Raw genomic sequence first — 21,268 nt, 5'->3', positions numbered from 1 at the left:
AAGCAACCTTACTGAGCTCATTCAACAAGCAACCTTACTGAGCTCATTCAACAAGCAACCTTACTGAGCTCATTCAACAAGCAACCTTACTGAGCTCATTCAACAAGCAACCTTACTGAGCTCATTCAACAAGCAACCTCACTGAGCTCATTCAACAAGCAACCTCACTGAGCTCATTCAACAGGCAACCTCACTGAGCTCATTCAACAGGCAACCTCACTGAGCTCATTCAACAGGCAACCTCACTGAGCTCATTCAACAAGCAACCTCACTGAGCTCATTCAACAGGCAACCTCACTGAGCTCATTCAACAGGCAACATTACTGAGCTCATTCAACAAGCAACCTTACTGAGCTCATTCAACAAGCAACCTTACTGAGCTCATTCAACGAGCAACCTTACTGAGCTCATTCAACAAGCAACCTCATTCAAGCAACCTCATTCAACAAGCAACCCTACTGAGCTCATTCAACAAGCAACCTTACTGACTCATTCAACAAGCAACCTTACTGAGCTCATTCAACAAGCAACCTTACTGAGCTCATTCAACAAGCAACCTTACTGAGCTCATTCAACAAGCAACCTTACTGAGCTCATTCAACAAGCAACCTTACTGAGCTCATTCAACAAGCAACCTTACTGAGCTCATTCAACAAGCAACCTCATTCAAGCAACCTCATTCAACAAGCAACCCTACTGAGCTCATTCAACAAGCAACCTTACTGAGCTCATTCAACAAGCAACCTTACTGAGCTCATTCAACAAGCAACCTTACTGAGCTCATTCAACAAGCAACCCTACTGAGCTCATTCAACAAGCAACCCTACTGAGCTCATTCAACAAGCAACCCTACTGAGCTCATTCAACAAGCAACCCTACTGAGCTCATTCAACAAGCAACCTCACTGAGCTCATTCAACAAGCAACCTTACTGAGCTCATTCAACAATCACCCAGACAGCACTCTCTTTACATTCAACCAAATAGTGCTCATCCAGCAATCAACCATCCAGAGCTCCTGCTAACCAACCTATCTTCAATCAACCTCGGCACACTCCCCCACCTGCCGCCCAGCTACCCTCTGCTCCAGCCAACTAACCATCACAATGTCTTCAGCTTTTCCAATCCCAACCCTGCAACATCGCATCATACCTAAAAGAACATCCTATAGACAAGCCCTCCATAGCAACCTAAAATCTCTCACCCCTATTCTGATTGCACCATTCACCCAGCTCTTAGGCCTTACTCTCTTCTCACTCTTCAATGCACAATCCCTAACAAAAAAATCCCTAATTTTCAATGACTATCTCACCGACGCCAATCCAGATATCTGCGCAGTAACGGAAACATGGCTCAAGCCCTCAGATACAGCTATAATAAACCAGCTACCTACACAGACCTACGACTTCTTCTCACTCCCTAGACTGAAAAAAAGAGGAGGGGGACTCCTTCTGGCTACCAAAAAAAGCCTCAACTTCACCCAACAACCATTTACCTCCAACTCAAAACTGGAAGTCGGCTTCTTTACTTCACAACATCTACAAATCCTTCTTGTCTACGCCCCTCCGGGACTGCTAGAATCTGATGTCTCTCCCATCCTTGAAATCACCACTACGCTCCTCAACCTGGATTCTCCAGCAATCATCCTAGGAGACTTCAATATGCACATAGACAATCCCTCACCATCGAATAGCTGTGTAACCCTCCTCACAGCTCTCTCAGCAATGGGATTCCAACAACTGGTCAACAAACCCACTCACAAAGCGGGTCACACTCTGGACCTGATCTTCATCAACAAAGGCATTACATCGTCATCCACTCTGAAGAGTATGAAGGTTCCATGGTCAGACCACACCCTCATTTCTACATCTCTCGCACTGAAAGAATCCATCTCTCCCAATATCCCTTCACCCTCCTTCCACTACAGGAAACGATGCACCACGGAAGACCTCAACAACCAGCTGGATTCACAGCTCCCTCTATTAGACCTCACCGACCCAAACTCTGCCATTCACTCCTGGAACAATATAACAGAAAACATAGCTAACAAGCTCTGCCCGACAATCTCTAAAAAATCTCACACTAATGCCTCCAACAGACAACCTTGGTTCACCAATGAACTTAGAAAACTAAAACAAAGTTTAAGAAAGAAAGAAGCGATATGGCGTAAAACCCCTTGTGACAGTACCATCTCTTCATACAAAGCCACTCTACACCATTACAAATCACTCACCTCTAAATCAAAAAAAAGATTACTACGCTTCTAAGATCCACAACCTGGTCTTAGACGCCAAAGCCCTCTTCGCTTATGTCTCCAGCCTCACTCACACCATTCCCCAAGAAATCCCCAATAACCTAGCACAATCCAAAGCCGAAGAACTCGCTCTGTTTTTTCAAAACAAAATTACCAATCTCTTAACCCAACTGCCTACCAATTCCACCACCCTCCCAACATATCAGCACCCTCCCTACAAAAACATCAGCCTAAACATCTTTGAACCCGTCTCCTCCTCTGAGATACAAGCCATCATGAAAAAAATGAAACCCACTTCTCATCCTGCGGACCACATACCCACCAAACTACTTCTATCTATCCCAGACACCATAGCCTCATCATTGACAGACATCATCAACTGCTCTCTCGCCCAAGGAACCTTCCCAGACGATCTTAAAATGGCTTCAATCACTCCTCTCCTAAAGAAACCTAACCTTGACCCGAAGGACCCCAACAACTTCCGTCCCATAGCTAATCTCCCTTTCATCGCTAAGATCATGGAAAAACTAGTGAACACTCAACTATCAGACTTCATCGAAGACAACAATATTCTCTGCGCTCCCCAACACGGATTCCGTAAAAACCGAGGTACAGAATCCCTCCTCACCTCTCTGACAGACTATATCATAATGGGCCTCGACAAAGGTCAATCATTCCTACTAATCCTGTTAGACCTATCCGCAGCATTCGACACGGTCAATCACGCCATCCTCCTAAACCAACTATCGTCCATAGGAATCAGCGGCACCGTACTATCATGGTTCAAAACCTCTCTCAACAACAGAGGTTACAAAGTTAAACTACAAAACAAGGAATCTTCAAGATTTGACTCTACCATAGGAGTCCCACAAGGTTCATCACTATCCCCAACTCTCTTCAATATTTACCTTCTTCCTCTTTGCCATCTTCTCACCAACCTCAACCTAAAGTATTTTCTATACGCAGATGATATTCAAATTATCATCCCCATCAAGGACACATACTCTAAAACTCTTGAATACTGGGAATCTTGCCATCAAAAAATCAAACATCTACTCAACAACCTAAACCTCATCCTAAATTCCTCCAAGACTGAAATCCTACTCATCTCGCCTGAGAATAGCATTCCTAACAATAATCTTCCTACCAACCTACCCACCACACAAGTTAGAGACTTAGGAGTGATCATAGACAACCGGCTGAACTTCAAGGCTCACATCAACAAAACAACCAAAGACTGTTTTCTTCAAACTCCAGGTACTAAAAAGAATTAGACCCCTCTTCCATGCTCACGACTTCAGAACGATCATCCAAGCAATCATTTTCTCGAAACTAGATTATTGCAATTCTCTATTGCTAGGTCTTCCTTCATCCTACTCCAAACCGTTGCAGATGGTTCAAAACTCAGCAGCCAGACTACTAACAGGCGCCAGGAGAAGAGATCATATATCGCCCATACTGAAAGAGCTTCACTGGCTTCCCGTACACTTCCGAATTTTGTACAAAGCCATATCCATCATATTCAAAACAATACATCAACTCACCACCCTTGATCTGCAAATCCCAATCCAAATTTACAACTCGTCAAGACCAACCAGAGACGCTTACAGAGGCTCACTCCTAGCACCCCCTGCGAAAACGACCAGACACGCTACCCTAAGAGATCGTGCCACTTCCACAGCTGGTCCCCTCATTTGGAACTCCATTCCTTCAGATCTCAGACAGGAGCCCTGCCTCCTAACTTTTAGAAACAAACTTAAGACTTGGCTTTTCAAGCAAGCGTTCCCGGACACAATCTAACGACCCCACTATCACCTCCTCAAAACTACCAGTCTTCAACCATGCATTGTATATAGCACTTAATTTGTATATTGTTTAACCGCTACTATTCTATCCTTTCTCTTCCTCCTTCTCCCAGTTCTGCTACCCCTGTTATATGTAACTGCACCTTCTGACACACAGTTCCAGTTTGATGTATATACTGCACCCCTGTTTTATGTAAACCAGCAAGATATGTTGTCATGATTGCCGGTATATAAAAACCTTAAATAAATAAAATAAATAAATAAATAAAATAAAATAAAAAAATGTCCTGGCTTGATATTGGATTATGACACCTCACAATGTTAATGTGCAGGTGCACTCAGTCATTCCAGGTTCACCCCTCCTGATCTTTACCTCCATATTTGGAGACTCTTCTAGGTCTTCCCTCTCTGAAAGGAGCTCTTCAAAACAAGTTCACAGAAAAGAGTCAAATTCAGATGCCTGAAACCTGGCAACCTCTTCCGCTCAGGGGGAGCTTTCCCCTTTTCTGCCGTAGTCAGATAGGTTGAAATACTAGCTATGGGAGATGGTCTGGTTGGAAGATCAGATGTAAGTTTTCCTAACCTTAAATAGGTAGTAAAGGGGCCACAAGCAAGCATCCCTGCTGGTCAAACCCTAGAGATGTATGCAGCCTGGGCAAAAACAATTTGTGTCTGACAAGGAAAAGTATATGGCACAACTAGGTCCTGCAGATTCAGTTTAAAAAAAAAAAAACAACACACAACTTTTTGAAAGAAGCAGGATAAAACAGATGGGCTCGGATTATATAGGCCAGATTATATAGGCCTGCAGTCCCTAAGGAAATGGCTGTAGAGCCCCATCATGCAGTCTGTTGAGAAAATGGTGGCTTCAACCACACCACGTTATCACCACAGTTTTAATAATGTCCCCTATACTGCTACTCTTGAGTTGAGAAGCGCAAGGGAAAATCATAAAAACCTGTGGGACCTGCTTAGTACATTCTGAGGCATAACCTCTTCATGCAATGTCTAGGACCCACTGGTCTGTCATAATTTGGGTCCACTCTGAATAGTATTATAGGTATTATAGTCAGAGGGACATGCTGTGTATCATTGGGTCGCTCGGTTACCATCTGCTGCTGCAGGGGCTTCTGTCTTGGCCTTTCTAGCCCCCAAAAGGGATGGTTCTTGCTTTGTGCACCTGAAGGAGAGCTTCTAACTAGTTTGTATCTATGCCGGTCCTGGAGATGCTGGACCCTAGATTTTTGCATTCTGAAACATGTCCTATCTTCAGGTAGCCTCTAGGGTTTTGCCTCCCCCATATCTTTTACCAGCTTCTCTAACTCCTCTCCAAGGAGGTGGTTTCCTTTAAAGAGTAACTTCAAAAGTGAGATTTAGAGACTGAATCCGCCACCCAGTTGTGCGGTCATAGGAGTCTCCTGACTGCTACTCCAGAAGCCAATGCCCTAGAAAATATCCTTATCAGGTCATACAGTACATAGCATCTGCTGAGAAGATATGACTAAGCAAACTGTTTCAGTGCTCTCTGAGAGCAGCTAGACCCAACATAAGGCTGCTCGAGCTACTTAACCTCCACAAATGGCAGACCGTAGAATTTGTAGAAAAGAACTGCTTTAGTAGGGACTATTTTCCTGCCTGAGGGTTCCTTTAAGGGCATCCCCACTTCTACAGGGACAGCCATTGTATGCACGACTGCTGAGACCAAGGCATCGACCTGCAGGATTCTCAGATTGTTTCTTGCTCTAGAGGTAGGGGATAAATCTTACTCACAGTCCCGACCCTTTGAGTCCCTCTTGGTGGTACTCTCATTCCACTAGAACCATGCACCTCAAGCTGCTGTGTAATGGGAACACCTTTGGTTGCTTCCTAATTCCCTGGAGAATGGGATCCAGTCCATAGGGGGATCTTTGGACCGGGGTTTGTTATCCTCAGGGTGGATACTACCCCTGAAATGAGTGTCAAAAGCTTCTCTTTCCAGAACCACCATACTATTGTCGATTCTTCTTCAGAACCCCTTCTTCCTGAGAGCCCCCTAAAGACCCCTTTAGGGGGCTTCCCTGGAAATCTGAGTAGACATGTAGCCCAACAGAGTGGGTTCAGGGCCCTCCCTAAACCATTTGAATATTGACCCCTTTAGGTGATAACTACAACCTGGGACATTAGCTAGTGGGAGTCTTCCATGCTTTTGCATGGCATAATACCATGAAGTCTGGCGGAAAAAAAAACCCCACCCCCTGTCAGGGCCCTTTCTGCCCCAGCTGTACCCCCTTAGTGGGCATTTTGGAATCTGGACATCCTGGCAGGAGCGAGCCCCAATGGATGGGCAAGGAGATTTTACCTACCAGACAGCAAGGGACTCCCATTTCTCTAGCAAAGACTGACCAGGCTCATTTAAAGTATCTGCCTTCAACTGCTGTTCCCTAGCATCAGGGGGGAGGGGAAGTCATCCTCTACTCAGAAGTTGGGGTCTTGATCGCCCTCACAAATGGGGCAAAAGGACTCCACCATGCTTGGGCCTTTATATTTCCTGCCTTTGTGCATGGCCCTGGGAGGAGGGGGGGGGGGGCTGCCTGTTGTCATGGCAACACCAAGCCCTTACAGCTATGATCTGTGAAACTGGAGACTGTATCGCAGGATCGCTTTACGCGTCCCAATTGTGCGCCCACAGCGAGTTGTAGACGGGGAATCTCCAACCGCACTTTACAGTATAGACCTGTTAATATCATAGCGATATTAAGTCGGAGGCCCCAAAAATCAAAATCTGCCCAGGGCCCATGGGTTGGAAGACGGACGCTCAATTTTGACGGCGTCCGTTTTCAAACCCGTGGCCGTCAGCGGGTTCGAGAACAGACAGGTAAAACTGAGCGTCGGCTGTCAAACCTGCTGACAGCCATTGCTTCTGTCAAAAAGGAGGCGCTAGGGATGCACTAGAGTCCCTAGTGCCTCCTTTTACCGTGGGCCCTTATTTGCATGTTTTTTCTTTCTGAATTGTGAGCCCAGGAGAGTGGCCTGGGCACGCACCGGGAGAGCAGACGCTCACCAGCTCTCCCGCGGTTTTTTCTGTATTGGCCCCTTAGTCACTGCCCAGAAAGGAAAGGGCAGAGAGAGGTTTTGAGGACCACTTGGTGCCCCCACCCCCCACAAAAGAAGAGCTCTCCCTGGCTCATCTAAGTAAAGGTGAACCACCTCTCTGGGAAATCCAGAGACCCCTCAAGGTACTAGGAATACCCTACCAAGGAATCAGTGGGAAAATCAGTCCCTAAGGGTTGTTCTCCCAGGAGCAGATAAAGCTCATTCAGGCTAGGACCGAAACTAGCCCATGTGTGAGGGCTTCCCAAACTTGTCCTGGGAACCCCACAGCCAGTCGGGTTTTCAGGATACCCACAATTAATATGCATGAGATACATTTCCACATACCGAGTATCCATGATATGCGCATGTACCTCATGCATATTCACTGTGGATATCCTGAAACCCTGACTGACTGTGGGGGTCCCCAGGACAGGTTTGCTCTGGGGTTTCACTACCAGTCCTTACATGGAAGCAGGCCAGGACAACACCTCCCTTTTAGTCCAGAGTGAGATCATGAAAGAGGTGATGTGTCTCAGTCAGCTGTGAAAGGGGAAATCCCATAGGTAAGAACTGGTCTAGCAGGAAGAAAAAAAAAAAGGAAGCATTTCATATTCTGCCTTTTCCTAAAAAAAGCCCAAGGCAGATTACATGAGGTAACAAGGCATCTAGGTCATGAGTAATGGATACATACAGATATAAACTAAACAGATATGAGATGGATTCCAAGTAAATATATATAAAAAGTGGAATGAAGTAGTTCTATTAACTAGGATTAAGAAAGTGGGTGCACCGGGCAGAAATTGCATACACATAATACAAACTGTCCATAGGATACCTACTTGCACTAAAAAAAAAAAAAAAAAAAAAAAAAAAAAGACTGCTTACTTAAATTATGGGCAATATTTCACAAGTATATTTCAAATGAAACTACGGAGGGGGGGGTGTGGGGAACGTAGCAGAGGCTTACTGGGTTGTAATCAGGAGACAAGGTCATTTGCTGCTACTACATTTTTAGTTAAACTCATCTGCAGGTCAGTAGACACTGCAAGTTATTACCATCGCTACTGGCTCTGATCTCTGGCATGTGTGAAATGAGTGGCAATAACGTTTCTCAGTTCTAGGTTCCAATCACAACAGGAGTTTCTACAATGCCATGCTCTCATCCCCCGGGGCAGATTAATAGCAACAGGGAACTAGCAACATAGGCTGTCGCTTGTTTGTCTTCTTACCTTAGAGGACTTCAGTTTCTAGCACTGTAAGCTTTCCTAAGCACAAAATGTACCAGTAACACACAAAGGTTCAAGAGCCAAAAGAACAACTTTCAAGCTCTGATGTAACAAATCTAAAAACAGAAGAGCAAGCCAAGTTATCTAATGGGTGAGAAGTGACCTGGTATCTTGAGTTCTTTACAGGGATCTGTACTGAAATATCAATATAGAAAGCAATGCCTAACACATTTTATTGTTATTTCTGGTGCTCAATATAGAATTTATTTATTTAAAAACTTTTTTATACCGGCATTAGTGGGGGACATCATTACGGTTCACATTCAAACAGCAGGTTGGAAAATACATTTATTTATTTAAAAACATTTTTATACCGTCTTTCAAAAGCGAATAGCTCACCAAAACGGTTTACAGAAGTAAACAAGAATTTAAAGAATAAAAATAGTAAATAAAATAAAAATGTGAGATAACAACGATTAAGGGGGGCGGGGGGGGATCACGCAAGAACAGAGTAGAGATACAGTACAACTGCAAGAAAACTACTTAACATGAGGTAACTATCCATAATTGGCGATATGGGTAACATCATAACAGCATAGTAATATTTACAAGGGTCAGTAAGAGTAAATGGCTAAATACTGATAGGAGAGTGAGGTTGGCTAGTCAGGATAGGCCTCTAAACAGCCATGTTTTTAGTTTCTTCTTAAATTTGAAGGAGCATGGTTCGAGACGGAGGCCTGTGGGCAAGGAGTTCCAGCGTGATGGGCCCGCAATTGAGAGGGCACGATCTCTTGTGGAAGAAAAGGTGTGCTATTTTGAGGGAGGGCACGAGCAGGGTTCCTTTGTTAATTGTTCTAATGGGCCAATTCGGGTGTGCAACGCTGAAAGGAATATCAAGCCAATTGGAGTCATGAGAGTAAATGGATTTATGGATAATGGTGAGTGTTTTATAGAGGAAATAGCAGCAGCTATGACAAACATTTAAGAATTTGAGTCTGTCCATTCGATCAGAAATCCCCAAACTTTAAGTGAAGGACTGCATGCGACATTTCCCTTGGAATTTTGCTGAAGAGTGGTGTAGTCCCACTGGAGTCTCTGGCCCTTTCGGCAATTTGAAATGCTGCGAAAGGTGGTTGTAAGGGCAGCAACGTTTCCACAGAGATATGGCAGAAAGGCCTTCAATAATTTTTCTAGGAAGTTGGCAACCCTGCCACCATACCCCCCCCCCCCCCCCCCCCAACATCTGTCCCTTGGGAAAGGAGGGAGTGAATGAATATAGGGCACCATCTCCCATATGCTTTTGCTCTCTAGTTCCCTCTCTCTCAACCCTATTCCTTTTCCCCTCACTCTTCTCTCCTTCAAATTCCTTTCCGCCTCCCCTATTCCCATTACATTCTCCTCTCCCTCCAAAACATTACTTCATATATATACACACACACACACACACACACACACACACTAAAAAAAAAACCAAAACAAAACAAAAACCACACCCACAGTTCAGCACCCCTCCTCTCTGTCCTTCAGGTAGCAGCAGGTGGCCTAGGCAGACAACCAACATAAGGGCCTTCTACAGCTTCTGCATGCTCTCTTTCACAGCACCGACTGACTGGCAACGCATGCAACCCATTCTGCACGTGAGGCTATGTGGTCTCTGCTGCTTCTTGGCTATCCCTGCACTGACTTCAGGGAAGCAAGGAAAAGCATCTCTAGAAGAAGCTGTTGGCCTTCTGTCCTACATCTCCTCCGGCATTCTCTCCTTCTGGGGGGGGGGGGGGGGCAGGGAACAAGTCTACTGGCCATGTGTCTTGCTCTCGTCTGGTCCGTACATCACCTCTGTCTTCTGCTGTGAGGCAAAGGGAAGCAGCCCACACTGCACACACATTCATCTAGGTGCTGCCCAAGGGGCTGAATTCAGCCATGCTGCGTCCACTCTATGGACCAAGTGGGGTGCCCTGAAATAAGACACTCAAACCCAGACCGTCCCGCTCCGATGAGGCTCTGGCACTAACAGTCCCCCTTCCAATAACACAGTTCAAAAGATGCACCAGTCAGTCAGTGTTGCAGCCACTTGGTCCCACAGTGGGATTTGCAGAACACAGGCAGGCGCTCTTCAATGATTTCTGCCAGGGCCATGGCAAAGCTGGATGCCGTTTTCTGGTAAGGCGGGCAGACCAGATATATGTGTAGCTCAGAGGGCTGGATCTGGCCCACAGGCAGTAGTTTGGAGACCATCACATTAAATGAGGGAAGTAGAAGAGCCTCTACCCAACAAAGTATTCATATCCAATACCAATGATCTGAAACATCTATGCCAATCTGATAACTGTGGAGAACAGGTTAACTTATGCTTTTTTTTTTTCGAAATTTAGTTAAGTAGTTTAGGCTATCATGGCAAAGGTACTATAATACAAGCCTAACAAAGATCACAGTTATTCACTGGCATCAGCTCACTAACGGGCCTATACAGTAAAATGCTCGGGAGAGCCAGCACCCACTCTCCCGACGCGCGCCCAGGCCACTCTCCCGGCAGAAGCGGCAGCTATCAGCAAGTTTGACAGCCGACGCTTAATTTTACCGGTGTCGGTTGTCGAACCCGCTGACAGCCACGGGTTCGGAAAACGGACGCCGGCAAAATTGAGCGTCCGTCTTCCAACCTGAGAGCCGTGGGCTGATTTTTTTTTTTGGGGGGGGGCCTCAGACTTAATATCACCATGATATTAAGTCGGAGGATGTACAGAAAAGCAGTTTCTTTTCTGCTTTTCTGTACACTTTCCCAGTGCCGGCAGGAGTTAATTTCTGAGAGTAAAATGTGCGACTTGGCTGCACATTTTACTTTCGGGTTCGCGCAGGACTAACTAACTAATAGGCTCATCAACATGCATTTGCATGTTGCGGGTGCTATTAGTTTTTTTTGAGGGGGGGGTTTGGCCACGCATTTTCCATGCGCTATTACCCCTTACTGTATAAGGGGAAAAAAATAGCGCGTCGAAAATACGCGGCCAAACGGGGGCTAATACTGCATCGGCCTCTAATAGCATTTAGCTTTTACAAGTTAGCTGTGGAAACAGAAAGTAAAGCCAGAAAGGGCATTAAAGACAGAGGAGCTGCAAAAATCACCCCCAACTCTGGCTCAGCAATTTGGTCAGTTTCCACAGTGATAAGTAAACCAAGGGTCAGCAAACTGGGAGACCGGCTCCCCAGGGGTAAGGCGTGAGCAATCCTGAAAGGGGGCATTGCTGGCTGCCCAATCGGGGAAGAAAAAAAAAATGGCTATGCTGTTGAGTCTCGGGAGGGAGGGGGCTACTTGGAAGGTAACGACGTCACTGTAAGCACGCAGTAGCTTAGCATGGCCCAGGGAGAAGGGCGGCTTCTGCTGCTCTGGCAGGCCGTCACTTTGTGGCAGAACTGGACATGGAAGCGGCTACTGCGGTGCTCTGCAATCCAGGAAAAGCTGCTACCCTCAGGCGCACCACCCAGGGAGAAAGATCAGAGCCGCTGGGGAAAAATTAAGTGGCGAGGGAGATGAGCAAAGAGGCCAGAGAGAAATGAAGACGTGGGGAAGGGAGAATCAAGGCAAAAAGTGTTAAAAACAAAACAGTAAATAACTAGCATTTGATACCCCCTGTGTTTAACAACAGTTGGAATCTTGTTGAAACCCTGTTTATCCCCCTTAACATTGTAACCTTCATATTTGTTGTAATGATGGATTTATGATGATGAATCTGAATGATTGTATATAAAACTCGATAGATAAATAAATAAAAGCTAAACAAGCACATGATAGACATGAGAAAATAAGACAAGCAAACTAAGCCAAATACGGCTATTAATCAAGTTTACTTAGGGAATAGCCACTGCTATTAATTGCATCAGTAGCATGGGATCTTCTTAGTGTTTGGGTAATTGCCAGGTTCTTGTGGCCTGGGTTTGGCCTCTGTTGGAAACAGGATGCTGGGCTTGATGGACCCTTGGTCTGACCCAGCATGGCTATTTCTTATGTTCTTACATTAAAAAAAGTAAAAAAAAAAAAAAAAAAAAAAAGATAGTGAACACAGTGAAAAAGAAAAGTTGCAGAGGGTGAGATGGAGTTTTAGTTATTCCTAAAAAATAAAATAAAATAAATTTCAGCTAGCATCAAAACTTCTAAAAAAACTTTACAGCTCTTACCATTGTGATGTCTCTCTTTCTCTCTCTCTCCAGGTTTGTCTGATATAGTGTGAAAGTGAGTGAGTGAGTGAGTGCGTGCTAGAGAGGGAAATCTTCTGAATGCTTGTGATGCGTGAAATGCTCCTTGCAGAGTTTGACCTTGCCGCTTCTGAAGCGAGATACGGAGATATGATTTCACTGGCACAACAGATTAAAACGCCTGGGTGCTACCGAGCAAATCTTTTGGATTCCTTTTGGCCATGTAACTGTTGCACAATGCATTTTCTCTTCTTCCATTCAGTTTCTAATTCATATCTATCCGCTCTCCTTTCCGTAAAACTGGGAAGTACCGTTTTTAACCCCTAAAAATCTTCTCAAAAGTCCGGGGTCGTCTTATACGCCGGGGGTCGTCTTATAGGGCGAATAATTACCGCATTTTTCGCTCCATAAGACGCACTTTTTCCCCCAAAAGTGGGGGGAAAATGTCTGCGTCTTATGGAGTGAATATAAAAAAAATAAAAATCTAACAAAACACCCCACCCCCAGACCTGCCAAAAGTCCCTGGTGGTCCAGCAGCGGTCCGGAAGCGATCTCCTGGACTTGGGCCGTCAGCTGCCAGCAATCAAAATGGCGCCGACGGCCCTTTGCCCTCACTATGTCACTGGGGTCGACCAATGGCAGCGGTAGCCCCTGTGACATAGTAAGGGCAAAGGGCCGTCGGCGCCATTTTGATTGCTGGCAGCTGACGGCCCAAGTCCAGGAGATCGCTCCCGGACCGCTCCTGGACCCCCGCTGGACCACCAGGGACTTTTGGCAGGTCTTGGAGGGGTCAGGAGGGTTGTAGAAAACTAATTTGGCAGATCTTGTGGAGAGGTCAGGAGGGTGGGGGGTTGTATTTAATTTGGCAGGTTTTGGAGGGGTCAGGAGGGTGGGGAAAGCTGAGGGATTAGTTTTAAAGGGTCGGGGTGGGTTTTTTGTTTATCGGCTTGGGCGCAGCCGATTAAAAAAAAAAAACCCGATCGGGCCGGACGAAAAAAAAGACACGATGTGAATCGGAACCGGAATCAGAACCGATTCCGGTTCCGATTCACATCTCTATTACCAGTACCTCCTTCTCTGCCTCTCAGATCTCGCTCATGCACGTCTGCGCCGCTTCACTGCAGTCCTCAGGAGCGAGATCTGAGAGGCAGAGAAGGAGGTACCGGTAATAGGATACAAGGGTGGGCCAGAGGGATGCGTTACCGCTCTGATAGTCTTGGAGACAGGGAGGGCTGGGCAGGTAGGGAGAGCTGACCAATCCAAGCAGGATTTGTATACAACAACCAGCCAATCGCCGGTAAGGTACATCGCTTGCCGTGATTGGCTGGTTGTTTTATACTGGGTTCCACATACAGTATGGTTATGTAGTGACACAGAAGGGTAGTCTTATACGGCGAGTATATCCCAAACTCTATATTTTAACTGGAAAAGTTGGGGGTCGTCTTATTCGCCCAGTCGTCTTATACGCCGGAAAATACGGTATTCGCGCTAAGATGTTGCAAAGAGACTGCAGATTTCTTCAGTGTTGTTCCCCCAGTCTTCTCCCCATGTAGAAATGAAAATCTGAATTTTTTTTTTAATGGGTGGGCAAGCAGGGATTTCTGTACAGATTTGGCTCCCACCTCCCTTCGAGTTAATGAGCGCATTCGGCCTATCCTGAATGCACATTTTAAAGTTTCTGCCCATTTTATTAACTCCCAATGTATTAGCATATCATTAGCTTACTGCATCAAGAGTTTAAAAAAAAAAATTAACCTGAGCATTAAAACTGTGCACCGGAAACTCAAGGTTTTGACCTGGGAAATTTATATTGTGCTTGAGGGGGCACTTTTTTTTTTTTTTTTTTTTTTTTTTTAAAGTAGCTAGGATGCAGTCCTGGGAAGTGAGATTTTTATCCCCCATTTACTTGCTTAAAGAATTTTCTTGGCAGGGATCAGTGGCAATGCATGATTCTTGCTATATTATGTGATATACTTTCATAATTACTACTACTTAACATTTCTGTAGCACTACTCTGCGTACACAGCACTATACAAACACAAGACAGTCCCTGCTCAATAGAACTTACAATCTTATCAAGACAAACATATAGGGCAAGAGATCTGGGAAGTTTCAAATTCTAAAGACAAAAGTTAAAATGAGTTAATGAGGCTGAAAGTAGACAATCAGGCTTAAGATTCAAAAGCTGCCTCAAAAAGGTGGGTTTTAGATGGGATTTAAGATGAGAGAAAGAGCATGATACACTAGCTCAAGAAGTCTATTCCAAGCCAGGTACCATAGAAAGCATGAAGTCGAGAATTGGCAATAGACAAGAAGGCTATAGATAGCAGTGACTTCTCTGATGAGCAGAGTGCATGAGGAGGCGTGAAGGCACTCGTGAGCAAGTAAGAAGAAGAAGTTGAACAATATGCAGGAATGGATAGGGAACCAATGCAGTTAAATTTAGAATAGATTGTATTGGAGAGAGATGGCTCACTGGTGGACGTGACAGTAGCAGGTTCCAATAGTATAAGTGGGAGGAAATGAGAGTAGATAAGGGGGTCTGACAAGTGTGTTCACAAAGGAAGGGATGGATTTTGGTGGTGATATAGAGAAAGAAACAACACATTATAGCAGTGTCTTGGATATATGTTGAAAAGGAGAGAGAGGAGTCAAAGATGACTCCTAGGGTTTAGAGAGTGGAAGGATTACAGTGTTATCGACATAAACAGAGAAAGGAGAAAGAGGGGATGTAGGCTTCAGGGGAAAAATAAGGAGCTCTGTCTTGGCCATGTTGAGCTTAAGGTGGCAGTAAGTCATCCAGGCAGCAATGTCATACAATCAGGCTGAGATTTGGGACTGGATTTCTGATGAAATTTCTGGTGGAGAGAGGTAAAGCTAGGAATCATCAGCATAAAAATGGTATTGAAAGTCATGAGAGGAAATCAGAGTACAAAGGGAATTAATATATAGGGAGAAGAGGAGAGGGCCCAGGACAGAACCCTAAGGCACGCTAATTGATGGCTGAAGAGGAGGATCCACCCAGAGAAAACACTAGAAGTGCGATAGGAGAGGTAAGAGAACCAGGTCAAGAGACTCCCAAAATCTAAACAAGGGCAGAGAATAGAGGAGTAGATGGTGATCAAGTGTCAAAAGTTGCAGATAGGTTAAAAAAAATGATAAAAGACTGAGTAAAGGCCTTTGGATTTAGCTATCAACAGGTCATTGGAGATTTTGCAAGGGCTGTTTCAGTTGAATGTAGAGGGGGGAAAACCAGACTGGAGTGGATCAAGAATGGTTTGAGATGCAAGAAAGTCAAGACAGCAGTGGTTCAAGTAATTTGGAGGCAAAAGAAAGGGAGTAGAGAAATGGGATGATAGTTGGCAGGACAGGATAATCCCATGAAGGGTTTTTTTTTTGAGGAGTGGTATGATTACAGCTTATTTGAAGAAAGCAGGAACAGTAGCAATGGAGAATAATAAGACTGAGGATGTGACCGATGGAAGGGATGCCTGCAGTGGAGATGAACTTGGTGGGAACAGGAACAAATAGTGAACTTGGAGAAAGAGAAAAAGTAGCAGTTTCCTCCACTATGACTTCAGGAAAGGAGAAGAGAATGGCAGAGGCCAGGGGAAGAGTAGAGGAAATAAATTGGGGTGAGAAAGATAAAGGTGGCCTGGTTGAGAACTCAAGACTAATTTTGTGAATCTTGTCATGAAGTAGTCAGCCATAGTCTGGGCAGAGAGTGAAGAAAAGAGGTGAGCAAAGTTTGAAGTGGGAATTTAGCACAACAAAAAGAGGGCAAGAATTTGTCAGTCGGAAGCAGTAGTAATCTTGTTTGGCAAGTGCAATAGCAGACTAGGTGGTCTGCATGAATTTGAAACATATGAAATCTGCATAGTTCATATACTTTACATTTTCAAAAGATGATTGAAAGATGCATGAATGAACAGAAGGCTTGACAATTGGCACTACTACTCAGTGTCAAACTTGTGCTAATTCAACCCCTTATACAGGCAGATGCAATAACCTGTGCGCTGAATTTCAGCAGTTTTAGTGTACAGGTTAATTTTTTTTTTTAACTCTCAATGCGATAAGCTAATGCATCGGGAGTTAAAATATGCCATCAGCACAGACAGAAAACACATTTTAAGTCAGGAAGGAAGGGGCTGAATAGAGAGAGCATATCCTTTTCTTGTGCTCCTTATCCAGCTATCAGGCCAGTTACATTTAAAAAAATACACACACTGTCAAGCCTCTACTGCTGATCCAGAATTAGAAACTTTACTCCTTGTCAGAGGTGAAGTAGATTTAAGAAAATGTGAGCTCAGCCAACGGCCCTCTCTGCATCGGAAAGGAATACTTAGTGCCTTCATGTGCATGGAATTTCCACGTGAGGGCACTGAGCTGAGCGCACATTTTTAAAGGCAAGTTTTGTGCAGGTAAAACTCCTTCTAGCAGCGTGAGTAACGTTTTCCTGTACCAAAATATGGATAAAACTGCATTCCGGTGAACACACTTTATCGCACTGACCCATCAGTACCTTATAGCTAGAGAAGCAAAGGAACAGTTTTTGCAGAACAATTTGGAAGCAAACTTGTAAAAGGAAAACTATGAAACTGTTCTCATATAGAGGAGAAAGTCTAGCTAACAAGATCTAAACACATAATTGACAACTGCTTTAAAACCTAAGGTATAAAGAAAACAATTTAAACAACTATAACTGTAAAATTAACCTGCAATCATTTCATCTTTTGAATTCAAGAATTGCACTAAGACAGCTCTGACTGCAAGCGTCCCGGGTTCCTCTGATTTATTACGACCTTGTGGATCACCCACCTGCACAGACCCTGTAATTCACGTCCACCCACCATGAGTAGGGTACACACAAACCCCCCAATCTAAAAAACATTTAAATCCCGCCTCCTCCTCTCTGAATGTCTCCTTCCAAGAACCAATCAAAATCCCCGCCGCTTCACTTCCCTCCCGCCCTCGAAGTGAGTCACATCAGCGAGGAAGCTAAATGGAGAAAGAGTTTATGAGGCAAGTCGTTCTGTTGGAGAACGAGGCTGCCAATCACTTCCGCTCCCACCCTCCCTACCTACCTCGGAGCCACGGCAAGCAGCAAAGACACTCAAGAGATTTTCTCCATCCCGAGGGGGGGAAGGCGGGGGCACAATGAGCCCCAACCCCGGCAAACCTTTTACGAGCAGAAGGAAGAGGGTTGCCACCTAAATGTAATAGAGGTGATGGCGGCGTCCCTCTTCCGTTCAGAAGGCCCGCCTTAAAGTGGGTTTATTATTTAAATAAAATTATCACACGCTCTCATATAAAACCCGGCTTTTCCCGAAGTCAAACGTGCATTAGTCCGCTCGTACCTGCAGCTCCGCCCAGTCCTGCCCCCTCCTTCGTGCCTATCGGTATCAGTGCTGAGAACCGAGTCCCCTCTACGTCCCCTGTAACTTGGAGGAAGCCCGTGACCTGATGTGTTCTGACCGCTCCGCCTCCGGCCCGCAAATGACAGGGAGAAAGCGCCAAACGCTGCAACTCCGGCTCCGCCCCTCCCCGCTTACTGCGCGAGATGCGAGCAGGGCCTGCCCCCTAGTTCCCTGTTCCCCACCCTGCCTGCGTCACGGACCCGCCCGAGTGACGCATGTCCTGGAACGTGTGGACATTTTTGTGGTTCGGATTCTAGGTTTCTAGCGCTGCGGTAGTGGCGTTGTTTCACACCCCCCCCAACCACCAGGTAATTTTCAGCCCTGAAAGCGATCCCAAAATATACATATTTATCCTCTTGTATACTGCATTATCGTACAGAAACCCTAGTAACCAAGAAGTGAAGAGAAAGCCAGAGTTCAACTGGTGTCTCTGGCTTTACACAGGAAGTAAATTGGGTAGATGGCCTTCATGATGCTCATCAGACAACATATTCTATGTTTATGCAGCTATGCCCAGCCTTACGCTTGAAGAGGGGGGCTCTTAGGTTGAGGAGCTGATAAGCATGGGAGTAACTTGCTTGTGCCGCTGTTGCTAACATTGATACTTTTCATACAACTCCAACATATATTTCTCTCTGCTTCAACGACAGAGGAAAAGGGGAATTGGGTTTGGATAGTTACCAAGGAGGGCCCCCGACTTTTACAGTCTGGGGTACTGCTGCGGAGACATAAGGGAAAAAACCACAGACTGCTTCTATGGCCAAATCTCTTAAGCATAGCACAGGATAACGGCACACAGTAGCAGTTTATTTATTTATTTAAAATTTTTCTATACCGTCGTTTAGTAATATACCATCACAAGGGTTTACATTTCGGCACAAAATAGGTTGGTTAGGTTTCTAGGTTATCCATGGTGTGCCAATATTTTATGGTTACATAGTTCAGTAATATAATCTAAATGAGAGATGGGTTGGGGGTTACCATTTATATGATTTTGGGATAATCATATGTGTATACTGTTTCAATTTAATATTTAATAATGGGTAACAAATAATAAAATTGTCAAATTTTCCGTTTGTTGGTGACTTTCAGCCGTATGTATTGTTAGTCATCGCTCTCATTGTGAAATGCTTTTTTCACAATGAGCAGTTGCTACCTTTAAGAGAAACATGGAGGTAACCTGCATTTCCTAGGGTATAGCAGATGGACTCAGGACCAGTGGGCTTAGTGTGATCCTGATAGCAGTTGGAGTCGGATCAGATTTCAATCTGACTCAGTCTTAGTATATATACCCCTGAAGGAAGCTCTGCTCCTCAGTATTTTCCATCTCCATAGCAGTTCGGGACTCTATACACGTTTGCACATGTAGGGCGGCCCAAGCTAAGGGTTGCAGTGGAGTGTTTACTGAATAAGCAAACCAAATTCCACAGTGGAGAGTAGACTAACATGAGAAAAGTTTTTGCAAAATGCCTATCCAAATTTGCTGTTAGTCTTTGAGAGGTTGTGGAGACAATAATAGGACATAAAGATGTGAATTGACAACCAAGTTGCAGCTTTGCAGATATCTAGAGGTACTTTTTTGCAGATGAGTGACTGAGAATGTCATTGCCCTTAGCAGATGAGCTTTGACAGAGTCTTTGATCTCCATACCTGCCAAGGTGTAGCAGTGTTTAATGCATTCTACTTTCCAGTTGGACAACATATGTTTGGCAAATGATACATCCAGTCTGTTAGGATCACAGGATACACACAGTTAAGACGACTTGCGATGCAGCAGAGTCTTTCACTGGTAATAAGCCAAGGCTCTTTTGGAGTCCAAGTTATGAAGGGTTTTCTCCCCTCCATGAGCATGAGATCTTGGAAAGAAGGTAGGTAACACAATGGATTGATTGATATGAAAAGCCAAGATGACCTTCAGCAGAAATTCTGGATGAGTATGGAGTACCATCATGTTATGGGAAAATTGCATGTTCAGAGGACAGTGAATGAGAGCTTGAAATTTGCTGAATCTCCTGACTGATGTGGCCATTAGGAACAATACTTTCCATATCAAGAACTTTAAGCAAAGTTGACTCCAAAAAGATTAAAAGAAAGGCTTCATGAGCTGAGAAAGGACATTGAAGTTCCATGGCACAGATGGATTCTGCATCAGAGGTCTGACATGCCAGACTTTTTTCATGAGAATAGATACTAATGGATAAGTAAAGATTGGCTTACTATCCACTAGAGCAGCGATTCTCAGCAGGTGTGTCGCCACACTTCCCGGTCTTCCGCTGACCCAGCTGCTCCCCCTATCCTATCTAGCATAGCTCTCTGCTTCAACGGCAGGGGAGAAGTCTGGTACTTCACTTCCAACGCATAGCTCTCTGCTTCAACAGCAGGGGAGAAAGTCTGTTACTTCACTTCCAACGCATAGCTCTCTGCTTCAACGGCAGGGGAGAAAGTCTGTTACTTCACTTCCAACGCATAGCTCTCTGCTTCAACGGCAGGGGAGAAAGTCTGTTACTTCACTTTCAACGCATAGCTCTCTGCTTCAACGGCAGGGGAGAAAGTCTGTTACTTCACTTTCAAAGCATAGCCAGCATAGCTCTCTGCTTCAACGGCAGGGGCAATGTAGAAAAAAGGATCTAAATATAGACAACAACCAACAAGGACTGAATTACATAGTCGAGTAAACAAAAGCATGGGTGTGGCTTGCTTATTGAGACGGTTACTACCCCTAACTAAGCTACATATTCAATTAGATGCAGTTCCAACATTGCTCTCTACATTAATGGTGGGGTGGAAGGGAAATAGAACTAAAAAGTACTAAGAGCCAAGCGTAACAAGTAAGAGGAAAAAAAAAAGTGAATAGCTTGCTGGGCAGGCTGGATGGGCCGTTTGGTCTTCTGCCGTCATTTCTATGTTTCTATGAAACAGGTCCTCCGCCCGGGCTTAAAATGCTGATAGCCCGGGCGGAACGCAGCAGGACAGCTAGAGTCAGCAGCACTGGCATGCTCTCTTCTTCCTGGCCTGGAAGAGGAAGTGCTGAGCAGCAGGTGCATGCGCGCGGGAAGAAGAGACCTTGCTAGTGCGCTCAGCATCGGCCCAAAGGAAAGAAGAGAGGCACGGCCTGAAAAATGTTCAGCGCAGCTCGGAGTAAAACATAGAAACATAGAAACATAGAAATGACGGCAGAAGAAGACCAAATGGCCCATCTAGTCTGCCCAGCAAGCTTCACACATTTTTTTCTCTCATACTTATCTTTTTCTCTTAACTCTTGGTTCTATTTCCCTTCCACCCCCACCATTAATGTAGAGAGCAGTGAT

At 44.9% G+C, this 21,268-nt stretch overlaps 1 protein-coding gene across 7 annotated transcripts in view; it reads right to left on the bottom strand.

Moving 5' to 3' along the window:
- The window catches only part of OGDH (oxoglutarate dehydrogenase), a 282,477-nt gene extending 264,399 nt beyond the window's left edge, over positions 1–18,078 (bottom strand). For 4 of the 7 annotated variants that reach the window (XM_029604206.1, XM_029604212.1, XM_029604205.1 and 1 more), the window contains exon 1: positions 17,901–18,077. The gene's annotated coding sequence lies outside the window, so the exon portion shown is untranslated. Of the gene's footprint in view, positions 1–17,361; positions 17,470–17,627; positions 17,750–17,900 lie in introns of those variants that run through there. The other 3 variants (XM_029604213.1, XM_029604209.1, XM_029604208.1) reach the window with 3 other exon arrangements.
- Between the last annotated feature and the right edge of the window lie 3,190 nt (positions 18,079–21,268).

Source organism: Rhinatrema bivittatum, chromosome 5, assembly GCF_901001135.1.
Source record: "Rhinatrema bivittatum chromosome 5, aRhiBiv1.1, whole genome shotgun sequence".
Taxonomy (NCBI): Eukaryota; Metazoa; Chordata; class Amphibia; order Gymnophiona; family Rhinatrematidae; genus Rhinatrema; species Rhinatrema bivittatum.
This window is presented reverse-complemented; position numbering and strand designations above follow the sequence as displayed.